The sequence below is a fragment of the Peromyscus leucopus genome, unplaced genomic scaffold, assembly GCF_004664715.2.
Source record: "Peromyscus leucopus breed LL Stock unplaced genomic scaffold, UCI_PerLeu_2.1 scaffold_92, whole genome shotgun sequence".
NCBI classification, from domain to species: Eukaryota; Metazoa; Chordata; class Mammalia; order Rodentia; family Cricetidae; genus Peromyscus; species Peromyscus leucopus.
The window spans coordinates 145,353-157,840 of NW_023505860.1; the positions used below are offsets into that span (position 1 = coordinate 145,353).

The 12,488-nt window shown below is 41.3% G+C and overlaps 1 pseudogene; it reads right to left on the reverse strand.

Moving 5' to 3' along the window:
• Window positions 1–2,703: 2,703 nt before the first annotated feature.
• On the reverse strand, window positions 2,704–3,193 carry LOC114682137 (annotated as a pseudogene).
• Between the last annotated feature and the right edge of the window lie 9,295 nt (window positions 3,194–12,488).

Here is a 12,488-nt window from a genome sequence, read left to right on the forward strand (position 1 = left end):
GTTAGGAAAGTACAGAGAAACAAGACAGAATTGTTCTAGGCTAGACGGCAGACATTTTAAGGTGGAGAAAAGAATGCCTCTAGACTTCAGGTTGGACACAGCCCTTACAGGGTACAGCCAGGGTGGGAAGCCGCATTGAAAACAAGTATTTAGGGCTGAGTAGATAATTCAGTGGATAGTCTGCTGTGCAATGATGAGGACCCGAGTTCAGATCCCCAGTACTCACAGGAAAGCTGGGTATGTCACAGGCTTCTATAATCTCAGTGAAGGGGAGGCACAAAGAGGCTTATTTAAAGATTCACTGGCCGTTACATTTAGCCTAAAATGTCCATCTCTGGGTTCAGTGAGAGACTCTGTCTCAGAAAATAACATTGATTGAGGAAGTCAGCTGACATCAACTTCTGGCCTCCTCGTGGACAGGAAAACATGCATGGTATATGCACGTACCACACCCATACATTGACATATGCACACAAAAAGAAGAGAAGGTGGGAAGAAAATGGTTGGGACCATGTCTGGTAGTGCAAGGCTGTCCTTTCTACTTCTCAGCGGACTGCAGAAGGAGAAGTCAAGTTGAAGGCCAGACAGAAATACAGAATGAGTTCAAGGACAGCCTGGACAATTTACCTAGGACCTGTTTCAAAAAGAAAATGTTAAAAACTGCCTGGGACATAGCTCAGTGGACACGTGTTTGTGTGGCATGGGTGAAGGCATGGGAGATTCAATTCCCAGTATTGAAAAACAAACCAACGATCAAACAAACCAAAAAATCCCACTGGAGTTTGAGTAGAAGGGGGCACAGTGGAAGGGATGGACACCAGACTTCGGGTGGGGACTGCTAGGAATGTTTGTTCCCAAATTATGGGTGGAGCAACTTGCTCTGGTCAGCGGAAAGGAGAGAAAATTTCTATCATATCAGGAAGGGGAAATACTATTTCACTCAGGTTTCCCCGGGTGTAATCAGTAAGACCGTTGATTCACTCATTTGTAAAGAAGTAGAAGATGAACTGTCCTCGTGGCCTCAGAATGAAGTCCTGTTTCCGAACTTGACTTGCAGCATCCTTGCTTTTGTCTTTGCTGTTGCTGCTGCTGTCACGAAAGAACTAAAATTCCATCAATAATTGGGTCCCGGTTATGTGATGGTGAGATCACGGCATGTAGCTGGGAACATTCGACTGAGCTGCTTTAGTCAAATGTAGTCAATAATAGTATCGGATAAGCCGTCAATTTGGGTGTACATTAGCCATAGGTACTGAAGCCTTGTTCTGTTCTGAATACACACTTGTATGCTCACCCATGTGCAAACACTCACATACACATTCATACACACACACACCTGCCAAAATTGAATAGAAAGAATTTGTTGAAGGCAACTAAGACACTATTCTCAAATAACGTTCTGAATGATAATGATAGTCCAAATCATGGCATTCACGTATTTACTGTAAAATGAAAAATATAAGAACAGTTTCCTTGAGCTTCCCATAATACTAACCACACTGAATTTAACAGACTGTGTGTTACTCTGAGATAATATACTTATTTTTCCTAATTGAGAAAATATTCATTCTTTTATTTATAGGCTAGGGCCCTGTTGATGTTTATGCAGATGTTGGCAGATTATTAGTCTATAAAATCCCCAAACTAGTTAGTAAAAACCCTTAAAAAAAAGTGTGACTCTATTTGGAGTATATGCGTTTTCACACAGGGAAGAAACCCTCATGATAAAGAGCTTCAGATTTAATGTTGGTTGATTTTTTTTTTTTTTTTTGCCTTCACTGTTTGAGTTCCCATACCTAGAAGAAACGTAGTTTTGGGGTAAAAGATGTCTCATTCACTGCAGAACCTGGAGAAAATAATTGATCTTTCTGAACTCAGCTTCATTCTCCAAAAAAATGTTAGTTGTGGGCTAGAGGGATCTATAAAAGGCTTGCCACGTAAGTATAAGGATCTATGGAACACATGTTTAAAAACTTTGGGCATGACGGCACACATCTATATTCTCAGTTCGGGAAGGGCAGAAACAGGTAGATCCCTGGTCCTCCCAGCTCAGTCCAGCCTAGCAGAATCAGCAAACTGCAGGTCAAGGAGAGACTCTGTCTCCCAAAATCAAAGAGGAATGGCTCCTGAGGAACAAACCCAAGGTTGGCTTATCGCTTCCTCATGGGTGTGCATATATGTGTATGTGCACCCACATGTACATGTTCACCTACTAAACATGCACAAGGGGAAGTAGAACACAGGCTTATAAATAGGAAACTAAAATTGGAAGATTGAATGGGGAGAATAGAAGGTCGGATTTAAAGAGGGAATATGGATAATTAACACTAAAGGCCAAGAAAGGCCTTATAGAAACCTACTACTGTAGAGGCTTCCTAAAATTTATAAATCTATAAAAGGAATTTAAATGGAGCTAGCATATAATGGGGGAGACAGATATCATATGTTATAAAATAAGACCACAGTACCAGGTATGGGTGGTATGGGTTGCATGTTTTTTTTTTCTTATTTAGTTTTTATTCATAATTGTAAACGTAACTCTGCAATCCAGCTAGGCTTGGAGTGGAATGAGAAAAAATATGGAAACCCAAAGAATTTCAGTGAGAGCAGAGATCACAGGGTATTGTGAGCAGATGGGGTAGGGGTGCTACACTGGGTCGCAGAAGGAATGGTCTGGTGGATAAGATGCCCGAAAGTTAAAAGAATTACAGCTGCCCACCGTCCAAAATGGTGACCTTCTTGGTAGTCTTGACATTTCTAGACCCAAAACACTCCATGGCTTCCATGATGCTCACACCTTCTTTTACTTTCCAAAAGACCATATGTTTGCCATCCAACTACTCCATCTTAGTAGTGCAGATAAAAAAAAGGGGAACCATTTGTGTTTGGTCCAGCATTTGCCATGGACAAAGTACCAGGACCTATATGCTTCAGGATGAAGTTCTCATCTTCAAATTTTTCCCCATAGATGGACCTGCCACCAGTGCCATTATGGCATGTGAAGTCACTACCCTGCTACATAAATCCTGGAATGATTCTGGGAAAGAAGAAACCCTTACACACAAAATCCTTTCTCTCCAGTGCTCAGAGTACGAAAGTTTTCTGCTGTCTTTGGAACTTTGTCTGCAAACAGCTCAAAGAAGACAGGACCCAGGGCTCACAATATGTCAAGGAACATGGTGGGGTTGACCATAGTTTGTAGTAGGTGGTGACAGGGGACAGTAGTGTCTGTAAAGCCTGATTGCATCTTTTTGAGTCACTGGCATGGGGTCACATAGACACCCTCAAACATCATATGCTATTGCTAATGATATTGGTCACTTCTATAACATCCTGTTAAGATCTGAAGAAAACACATCCTTATGTCTTCAAAATATAGAGAAATCAAACTAGTACCCAAGTAAAAGCTTCATCCATACTGACTAGCATTTATAGTGCTGAAAAGTGATAATGAAGAAGAAAAGTAATCATCAGCCTCATCTAACTATAAACCCTATATGAACTACAGCATTGACCTGTCTGCAAGATAAACCTACTAGTGGCACAAATGTTATGGAAGTAACTAAACACTTTTTTTTTTTTGAGACAGGGTTTCTCTATGTAGCTTTGCGCCTTTCCTGGAACTCACTCTGTAGCTCAGGCTGGCCTTGAACTCGCAGAGATCCACCTTCCTCTGCCTCCTGAGTGCTGGGATTAAAGGCATGTGCCAACACTGCCCGGCATAAACCACTTTTGATTGGAGTTAAGGCCTAGTCCATAAGATAGCAGTAGAGGGTTTGTGTGTGTGTGTGTGTTTGTTTGTTTGTTTGTTTTACACTCTTTATTCTTTGGGGACCTGCCACCCAGCTCCCAAATAAATACATAGAGACTTATTCTTACTTATGAATGCCCAGTTTAGCTTGGCTTATTTCTAGCCAGTTTTTCTTAACTTCAATCACTCCATCTACCTTTTGCCTCCGGGCTTTTCCTTTCTCTACTCTATATACCTTTCTTCCCTTCTTACTCTGTTCTTGGCTGTGTGGCTGGGTGGCCAGCCTGTGGCATCCTTCTCTCCTTCTCCTTTCTCACTCTTCCCTCTTCTTCTATTTATTCTCTCTGCCTGACAGTCCTGCCTATTTCTCTCTTCTGCCTAGCTATTGGCTGTTCAGCTCTTTATTGGACCAATCAGGTGTTTTAGGCAGGCAAAGTAACACAGCTTAACAGAGTTAAACAAATGCAACATAAAAGTGTGCAACACATCTTTGCATCAGTAAACAAATTTGCAGCATAAACAAATGTAACACATCTTCAACTAATATTCCAGAACATAGCAGCTATTCCTGGCACTGTTAATGAGGACAAGAGCCTGAAACTAGAGAGGTCATGTGCCTAAGGAAAACCTACTACTATTGTTCTGCTAAATAAGCATAGCAACAAAATGACTCCTGGGGACATGTTGCTAAACACATAAATCAATGCCTTAACCCTCATCAGAAAGTGTCTTCTTGCAATAGGTGGGAATTAATACAGAGGCCCACAACTAGACAATGTTGTTTATTTTTACAAAAAGAATTAATCTTGGCTTGATATTTGATGTTGCAATAACACCAAGACTATGGTCCTTGATTTTTTAGTTGCTTGAAATTGTGACTTCACAATCATCAAGGCTGAGAATGTTGCTTCACAAAAAATACAGTGTGTACCAGGCATAGTGGTGCATGCCTTTAATCTCAGCACTTGGGAGGCAGAAACAGGTGGATCTCTGATAGGTCTTGGCCAGCCTGGTCTACAAAGTAAATTTCAGGATAACTGGGGCTGTGTAGAGAGACCTCTATCTCTAAAAACAAATGAACAAACAAATATAGTATGCTTAGAACCATTTCAGAAATTGTTCTAGTCAAAGCCATATTTCACTGATCATTTGTTATGAAACTTGTCAGCATCTCAAGTAGCAATTTTTCAAACCAAACATTCTAGCATAATGCAATCTGAAGATTTACTAATTCGATGCTATGTAACAATAGCAAAATATTAAAACTCTTTGTTTTCTATATTAAGTACTATGTTTCTGTAAGAACAGATAATTTTATATCTATGTAAAACCACTGAAATCTATAGCACAAAAAAATAGCCTAAAATCTGAGCCAAGAGGTTCCAAGCAATATTTACTGGTATTTCATGATTCATGCACAGTGCCAAATGTTAATATTATATGTTCAGAACCAAGGCTGTGGTGAAGTTGTTCAGTGCAACACAGGCAAGTCCTGCCAGAAGGACCTCAGATTCGTGGAGAGACAGTGGGAATTTAGAGAATAGAATGTATTTGGCAGGTGGGATAAGAGCTTTAGAAATATCTGAAATCAAAGAACAAAAGAAACAACCAATCAAGGAAAGACTTTGCAGAGGAAGAAGACAATCTTCAGTCTCTTACATGAGATATAACAAAGATCAGAGAGGTCAACATTGAGGGCCAGGTGCCTTTTGTCACCCATTATCTATTCTCTATAGTCTTCCCTGAAACATGCACCTACCCCAAGAAAAAGATGAGAACTCCTAGCTAAAAGGTTAGGTTTTAATTTCCTTAGTGCATATTGCTATTCTTGATTTAGAAAAAGAAAACAAGCAACATTATTTTTGCACATTTTATATATGTGTATTGCAAACCTTACTGACTACATATATTTAGTGTTTGTGACAGTTTTCAGGAATAAGTTGGGCATTTCCAATAGAACACTATGTGGCATTGATTTCTTCATGAGCAACTCTGATTTGTGTTGTTTTATATTTTATTATATATCATACTTTTGATTAAATCCATTGAGAGACACTCCAGGAACAACTTATTAAACAGAACTTGTTGCAAATAAGAGTTGCATTTGTTTATATTAAATCTCTCTCTCACTCTCTCTCTCTACACACACACACACACACACACACACACACACACACACACACATTGTGTTTGATGTCTAGGATTATAGAGGTAAAACTGATGTTCATATTCCAGTTCTTCTGAACAACCTAGTTCTTGGCTACCACAGACTAGGTCTTAGGCTCACAGCTAGATACATGCAAGATTATGGGAAATCTGGTTAGTTCAGAGAAGGCATCTATGTACTTGGAGTTTCTCCTTCCAGATGCACAATGGCCTCTGTGCCATCTCCTGCCTTCTGTAGTCAGGAGACTCAAGGCAAAGCTTTGAAATGCCTTTACTCTGGTATCCAAGCACATTCATTGCCTCATCTTCGGCAGTAGGGCATGCTGCCATTGTATGATGTGTTTAGACAAAACCATGCACTTCAGTGATCTTTGTTCACATGAAATTTGCAGAAATAAACAGTATTACTGATTCTTTTTTCGTTTGATGTCAGTGTAAGATATTCATTAAGAAAATGTGCTGGATATATGTCACCTTAATTACTGTATGAGAGGGTTTAATGAAGGCAAATTCCCCTTTATAGCATTAGCTCAATGCCACTAGACTCTTCTGTTTATTCCAATGAATTACATTCTGGCACCCATGAAAATCATGTAACAAATGCATAACTAATGTGACATTCACACAAAACATCACATTAGTTCCATACGATCAGCTCTGTTCTGGTGAACACCAAAACCAAATCACGTTATTGTAATGTGGGTTGTGATTTAATACCCTAATTTGTAAGTGCTTTTGTTTGAACCTGGCATGTTATTTATACCATTCGTGCTAGTTCTTGGAGACATTTATTTGTTTGGCTACCTCTTCCTATCTATAAACTCCACGTATATCTGTACACCTAAATAAAATGCCAAATACCAAGTTACTACTTAATATGCTCTCTATCGTTGCCCCTCATGCTCAAAATAAGATGACAATAGTTGATTTTTTTGATAACTCAAAAATTGCCATGATATAATGTGCTTTGAGGGTAGGAGAAAAAAAAATTGGGAAGACCACAGATCATCATCCCAGACAAAACTTAATAGCAGCATACATAATATTATAGGTAAGCTAGAGCCATGCTGTGGGCATATAGTTTGCAATAAGTACCCTACTTCTGGCTCTCTTTCTCTAGTGCATAGAGGAAACTCCTTGTACTCTTTCATGTGCATAAAGATGCACATGTGTATGTACATATGTGTATATCTGTGTAGTAGATGTGTACACCCATGCTCCCATACAGAGGCTAGATTGAGGTCTCCTGGTGATCTCTATGCCTCTAAATTATATTCCTTTGAGACAGGATCTCCCAATGAACCAAGCTTCTGTGTTGATTTTCACCTAGGCTAAAGTCAAGTCCTAACAATCTTCTGTCTCTCTGCCGTCCTTCTTCCAACACTGGGATTATAGATACACATAAACCGTGCCTGCTTGTTTTTTCTTTTAATGTAGATGATGGGGATCCAAAACTCAAGTCCTCATGATTATACAGCAAATGCTCTTACATTTAGCCATTCTTGCGTTCTTTAAGGTCATCTCAATGGATACCTCCTGAGAGATACTTTGGCTTCTCGGTACCAGTTACTGGATCATATTAACCTGGGTGGCAATACGCATGACTGACTTTTCAGTAACTGTGTGCCCTTTTCTTTAGTAACACATTTCTGCTGTTACTCCAGGTGTGTGTGTATGGCTACCCAGAGTGAAGGCTACCTTGGTCAGCTTCCTTTATAGCCATGGAATAAATGATTGCTATGCAGAAATAAAGCATCTTTGGGAGGAGAAGGTATGACCCTCTTCCTGCCTTCATCTTTTGTGCAGATGGAATGACTGAAGCCCAAGTTGTCATCTAGGACCACAAGGTGAAAACCACCTATTGAAAACAGCGAACAATAAAGATGCAGCCATAGCCAATTCATTCAGCTTCCTTATCTATTCTGAAGAGACTAGATCTGACCCTCTTTTCATATGAAAGTCAGAAATATACTTTTTTAAAATAAAAATCAATATTCAACATAGCAGTGGTCAAGCATAAGAAATTGATTTAACCAACAGAACAGGGCATTGATTAATTCAAAGAGATGTCAATGAAAGAAATGGCTCTACTGTGATAGATTAGCCCTGGCTTAAAGTTAATAAGTGACTGTGGAATGTTCTATCATTTTCAACTACCCTAATCTTGTGCAATATACTCCATGTTTCTCACAACCCCTGATGACAGCCTGTGCTTATCTTTTCATTGGTTTATTGCTCGATCACCTTTCCTTGCTCTTAACGTATATTCTCAGTGAGGACAGAGGTGTCCTCTGGGGTTTGCTCTCAGAACACATCTCTACTGAATGCTAGAGGAATGAATGAACTAATTTCTTTAATTTCTTTTTATTGCAAGATACAATATTTTAGAAATTGCAAATTTGATGGAATAAAAAGAACTGTATTTGGAGGGAAAGGGTTGGTAGTGGAATTGACAAAAGTATTTTTTAATTCCCCGAGACTTAAAAAAAAATAAAAAAAGACTGATGAAATTAGTAGCAGATAAAAATTCATTTCTAGCTTCTAACAAGAACTCACAAATAATGGAGGACATATAAATAGAGTAGCAGCTTGTTAATAATACTCTCCCTCTCCGTTCCTGATCCTTTTGATGACAACCCTACTGGAAGCACGCTTTATCAGCCACCAAAGCAATCGCGGTGCTGTCACATGTCTTTCTTGATGTATACGTATTAGACATAAGGCAGCTTTCTGTTCCTTAGCTTATGTTAGCATATAATTAAAACTCCGACTGTCTGCTCCTAAGCAACGGAGCACGGCAGAGGTTGATCACATCCCATCGCAAAGATAGAGAGGGGGAAAATAATAAAAATAATCGCACACATTCCACAATCAGCCTTCAGATCTTAATTATGTTTTAACTCTTTGTTATGCCAAGGCGATGCCTACTAGTATTTAAAGGACACTTTCATTCTCCGTCCTCAGTTCAATCTAGTTCTTTAATTCACGTCTTAGTCCATTTACGGGCGTTCTTTGAGGGACATTTAAGGTCACAAGGGCTGAGGGAAAAACAGGACTCAAGAGGTGTTGAGTTCATTGAGGCTTCTAAGTAGCTAGGTGTGTGCAGGATTGCTTCTAATCTATGACATCTGGAAAACTGAGGGATGAGGTGGGGGGGTGCAACCAAGGACTGAGGAGAATAGAGGAAAACGGCATGAGTTTGTGTCCCTGGTGGAGTGGCCTGCCAACGCATTTGCTACACAGTCTCCGCTTCTCACCTGCCTTACTGAGCTTCAATGGAGTGTTTTACTCTGCTCCTGCAGACGTCTCATGCCAGAGCTGCACTACTGTGTATCAGTGTTTCTTTAATGTGCCAGTTTGGGGGCATGCTTAGAAGGAAAAGCTGATGCTCCTGTTCAGGACCCTTCCTTTCTGTTCCCTCAAAAAGATTACTATGAATCTCGCTCATTGACAGAGTCATTCATTTGTGAATAATTCTGAGCCTCTGTTTTGAGCTGGGCCCATTCTTTGTTCTAAGGTCATCATGGTGAACAGGATAAGCAGTCTGCCCCCATTGGAGCTGCCACTGGATAAAGGGACAGCCATTGATGTGATTTGCATATGAGATGCTCATGTGTTCAAGATTGAGCTCCATATTGTGATGCTACTGGGAGGATATTGGTTTACCAGGCCTCTGCCTTCATCAGTGGATTAATTCATTGGTGGATTCACAGTATGATGGCTTATTGAGAGATGGTGGTGATTTGAAAAAGGATGGCTCCCATAGACTCATGTATGTGAATGCTGAGCCCATAGGAAGTAGCACTATTAGGAGGTGTGGCCTTGTTGGAGTAGGTGTGGCTGTTTGGAAGGAAGTGTGTCATTGTGGAGGTGGGTGTTGAGGTCTTACACATTTAAGTCTGGCCACTGTGACACAGTTTTTCCTTCTGTTGCCTATGGGTCGAGATGTAGCACTCTCGGCTCCTTCTCCAGCACCATGTCTGCCTGCACACCACTATGTCCCTCCATGATGATAATGGACTAAAACCTCTGACCTGTAAGTCAGCCCTAATTAAATATTTTCCTTTGTAAGAGTTGCCATGTCATGGTGTCCCTTCCCAGCAATAGAAACCCTAGCCAAGACAGGGATACAGAAGTAGGGAAGGGCCAGGTTTGGAGGAGTAGGTCACTGGGGTTGTGCCCTGGAGTGATGGATCTTTTCCCTGACCTCTTCATCCTGAGCTTCTCTCAGCCTTCTGGAAGCTGTTTGCAGAGCCACCTGGTCCTTCAGTGGCTTTCCGCCATGATGTTCTGCTCTACCACAGCTCAGAAACATGGAGCCAGCAAACTAGGGACCTAGATCACTGAAGCCATGCGCACAAACAAGTCTCGCCTCTATGAAACCACTTCTCTCAACTACTTGTCACAATGATAAAATGTCTGGCTAGCGGAGCCAGTAAGTAAGAGACACGGGTTTTTTTGTTTGTTTGTTTTGTTTTTTGAAAAGAACATCTAGTTACTATGTACAGCCCCGAGCTATTTTACTGTCATTTATTTTTCTCTCCCACCATGAGAGAGATTCCACAGTGCATGGGGTAGCGCTAGGACACAAGATTTCCTTGGCTGGGAGCTTCGACAGCACCGAGTAGTGCAGTCTTCCAGGTAAGTAAATGGGGGCAGACACAAGGTCAACTTGTCCCATTCTATGCAGCCAGCCGAAAGTGGGACTCGGGGCCTGGAGAGACGGACTGACACAACGTGGTTGCCACACGAGCCTGATGACCTGGGTTTGAGCTCCAGAGCCCATGGGAAAAGCTCTATATGGTGATGCACAGCCGCAATCCCAGCATTCCTGTGAAAAGATGAAAGGAGGGTGCAAGAGGATGGCACAGGAGCTCATGCGCTATCTAGTGTGGAGTGTGCACCGTGAAGCACAAGAGAGACCCTTCATCAGCAAGGTGGAAGGCAAAACCTGAGTCTCTGACTCCACAGACACATCAGGGCACATGTAAGCCTACGCGAGCATGCATAACACACACACACACACACACACACACACACAACACACACACACACGACGACAACGACTAAAATTTGAAAATATTAAAGTGGGAATCATATTTCACCTCAAGCTTCTGCTTCTTCAGTGTGCATCCTCAACTACAATTCTAGGAAAACCCTCTTGGATGACCATTTCCTTTTTTGTAGTTTTGGCACAATAATAACAAATTGCCTCCTCGAAATCTATTGTAAGGTTCAGCGTGACAAGGTAAAGTCTCAGTGTTCTTGGCAAACTTTAAAGTGCTGTGTAAAACATAACTTCTTTCTTCTTACCTTGATTTGTTCTTGATTTCTGCTCACCACTTAAACTTGCCTGCAAGGACCCATATTTGCTTATTTACCATCAAGGCTTTTCTGTTTAACTTCCCATGCTTGTTTACAGAGCTGCTGCCTGGGCCCTCCGTGAAACTTCCAGGTATGCCTTTGGTGATTCCTTCTCTTACAAAGAAATACCGAAGCTAGACTTTGTTCGGGTGCCTGCTCAGTGTTTGGTGAAGCAGTGGTTGTTTGAGCAGAAGGTGACACTACTCAAAGGAAAAACGATCATGCAGACAGGACTTGAGTGAGTCTGATAAAGATGAATTTATTAAAACAAAAAGGAGCGGGACTCTCAACAAATCTGGAATGGTAGCTCCCAAGTACATACAGAAGAAGCAGCTGGGGGCCTCAGAGCCCTGTCTCTTTGCAAGTGAGAGTGACCTGTGGGTTTCCGGTAACCTGGGAAGAGGTGGTGCGTCTTATCATTTGAATGCATTTCTTCTTGGACAAGCTTTATGATGCCCCAAAAAGGCGGTTCATGTGACTTCTGTCCTCAGCTGAAGGCATTCCATTTTTACCTAGATTTAAGCACCCAGGCAAGTCTGCATCAGTTTCTACAGTGGGGAGGAGCAAGTTGGGGGGTCCATTTCAGGTCCTTTTCCAGGAGCCACCATTCTGAATCCATGCTCTGCATCACCCAGTGACTTCTGACTATGTTAATTTAAAAAACTCAGACTTACAGAAGTTCTTTGAGGGGAGGCAGGATGGGAATATCACAGTTGTTCTGTGTTAAGATCATATAAAGGCACAGAAAACCCTAAATTAGAAAAGACAGCAGAGCTGTCTAAAGCCAATTAGTTATATCAGGGAAGCCAGAAAGGCTGTATATGAAGATGACTCTGTATGTTAATGATATGAATCCCTAGTGGAGAGGTGGGGAGGAGGGAATTTATTATTATTGTTACATGTTATGGTCTTTTTGCAAATCTATGTGGTGTGTGTGTGCGCGCGCGTGCGTGCGTGTGTTCATTTGTTCATGTTGCCTATGTTGGTTGCATATGTGTGTAGGCCTGAAGTGTCTTCCTGAATAGTTTCGCCTGCGTGCATACTTTTCTGAGGAGATGTTGGGGGGTTGTATGTTTCCAATTTGAAAGGAAAAAGCAAAAAGGAAGGGAGTGAGGGAAGGAGGAGACAGGAGGGAAGAGGTAGGAACTCTTGTCTGTCACTCACTCAGCACCAATTCCTCTGCTGTCCTCTGCAGCATCACTAACGT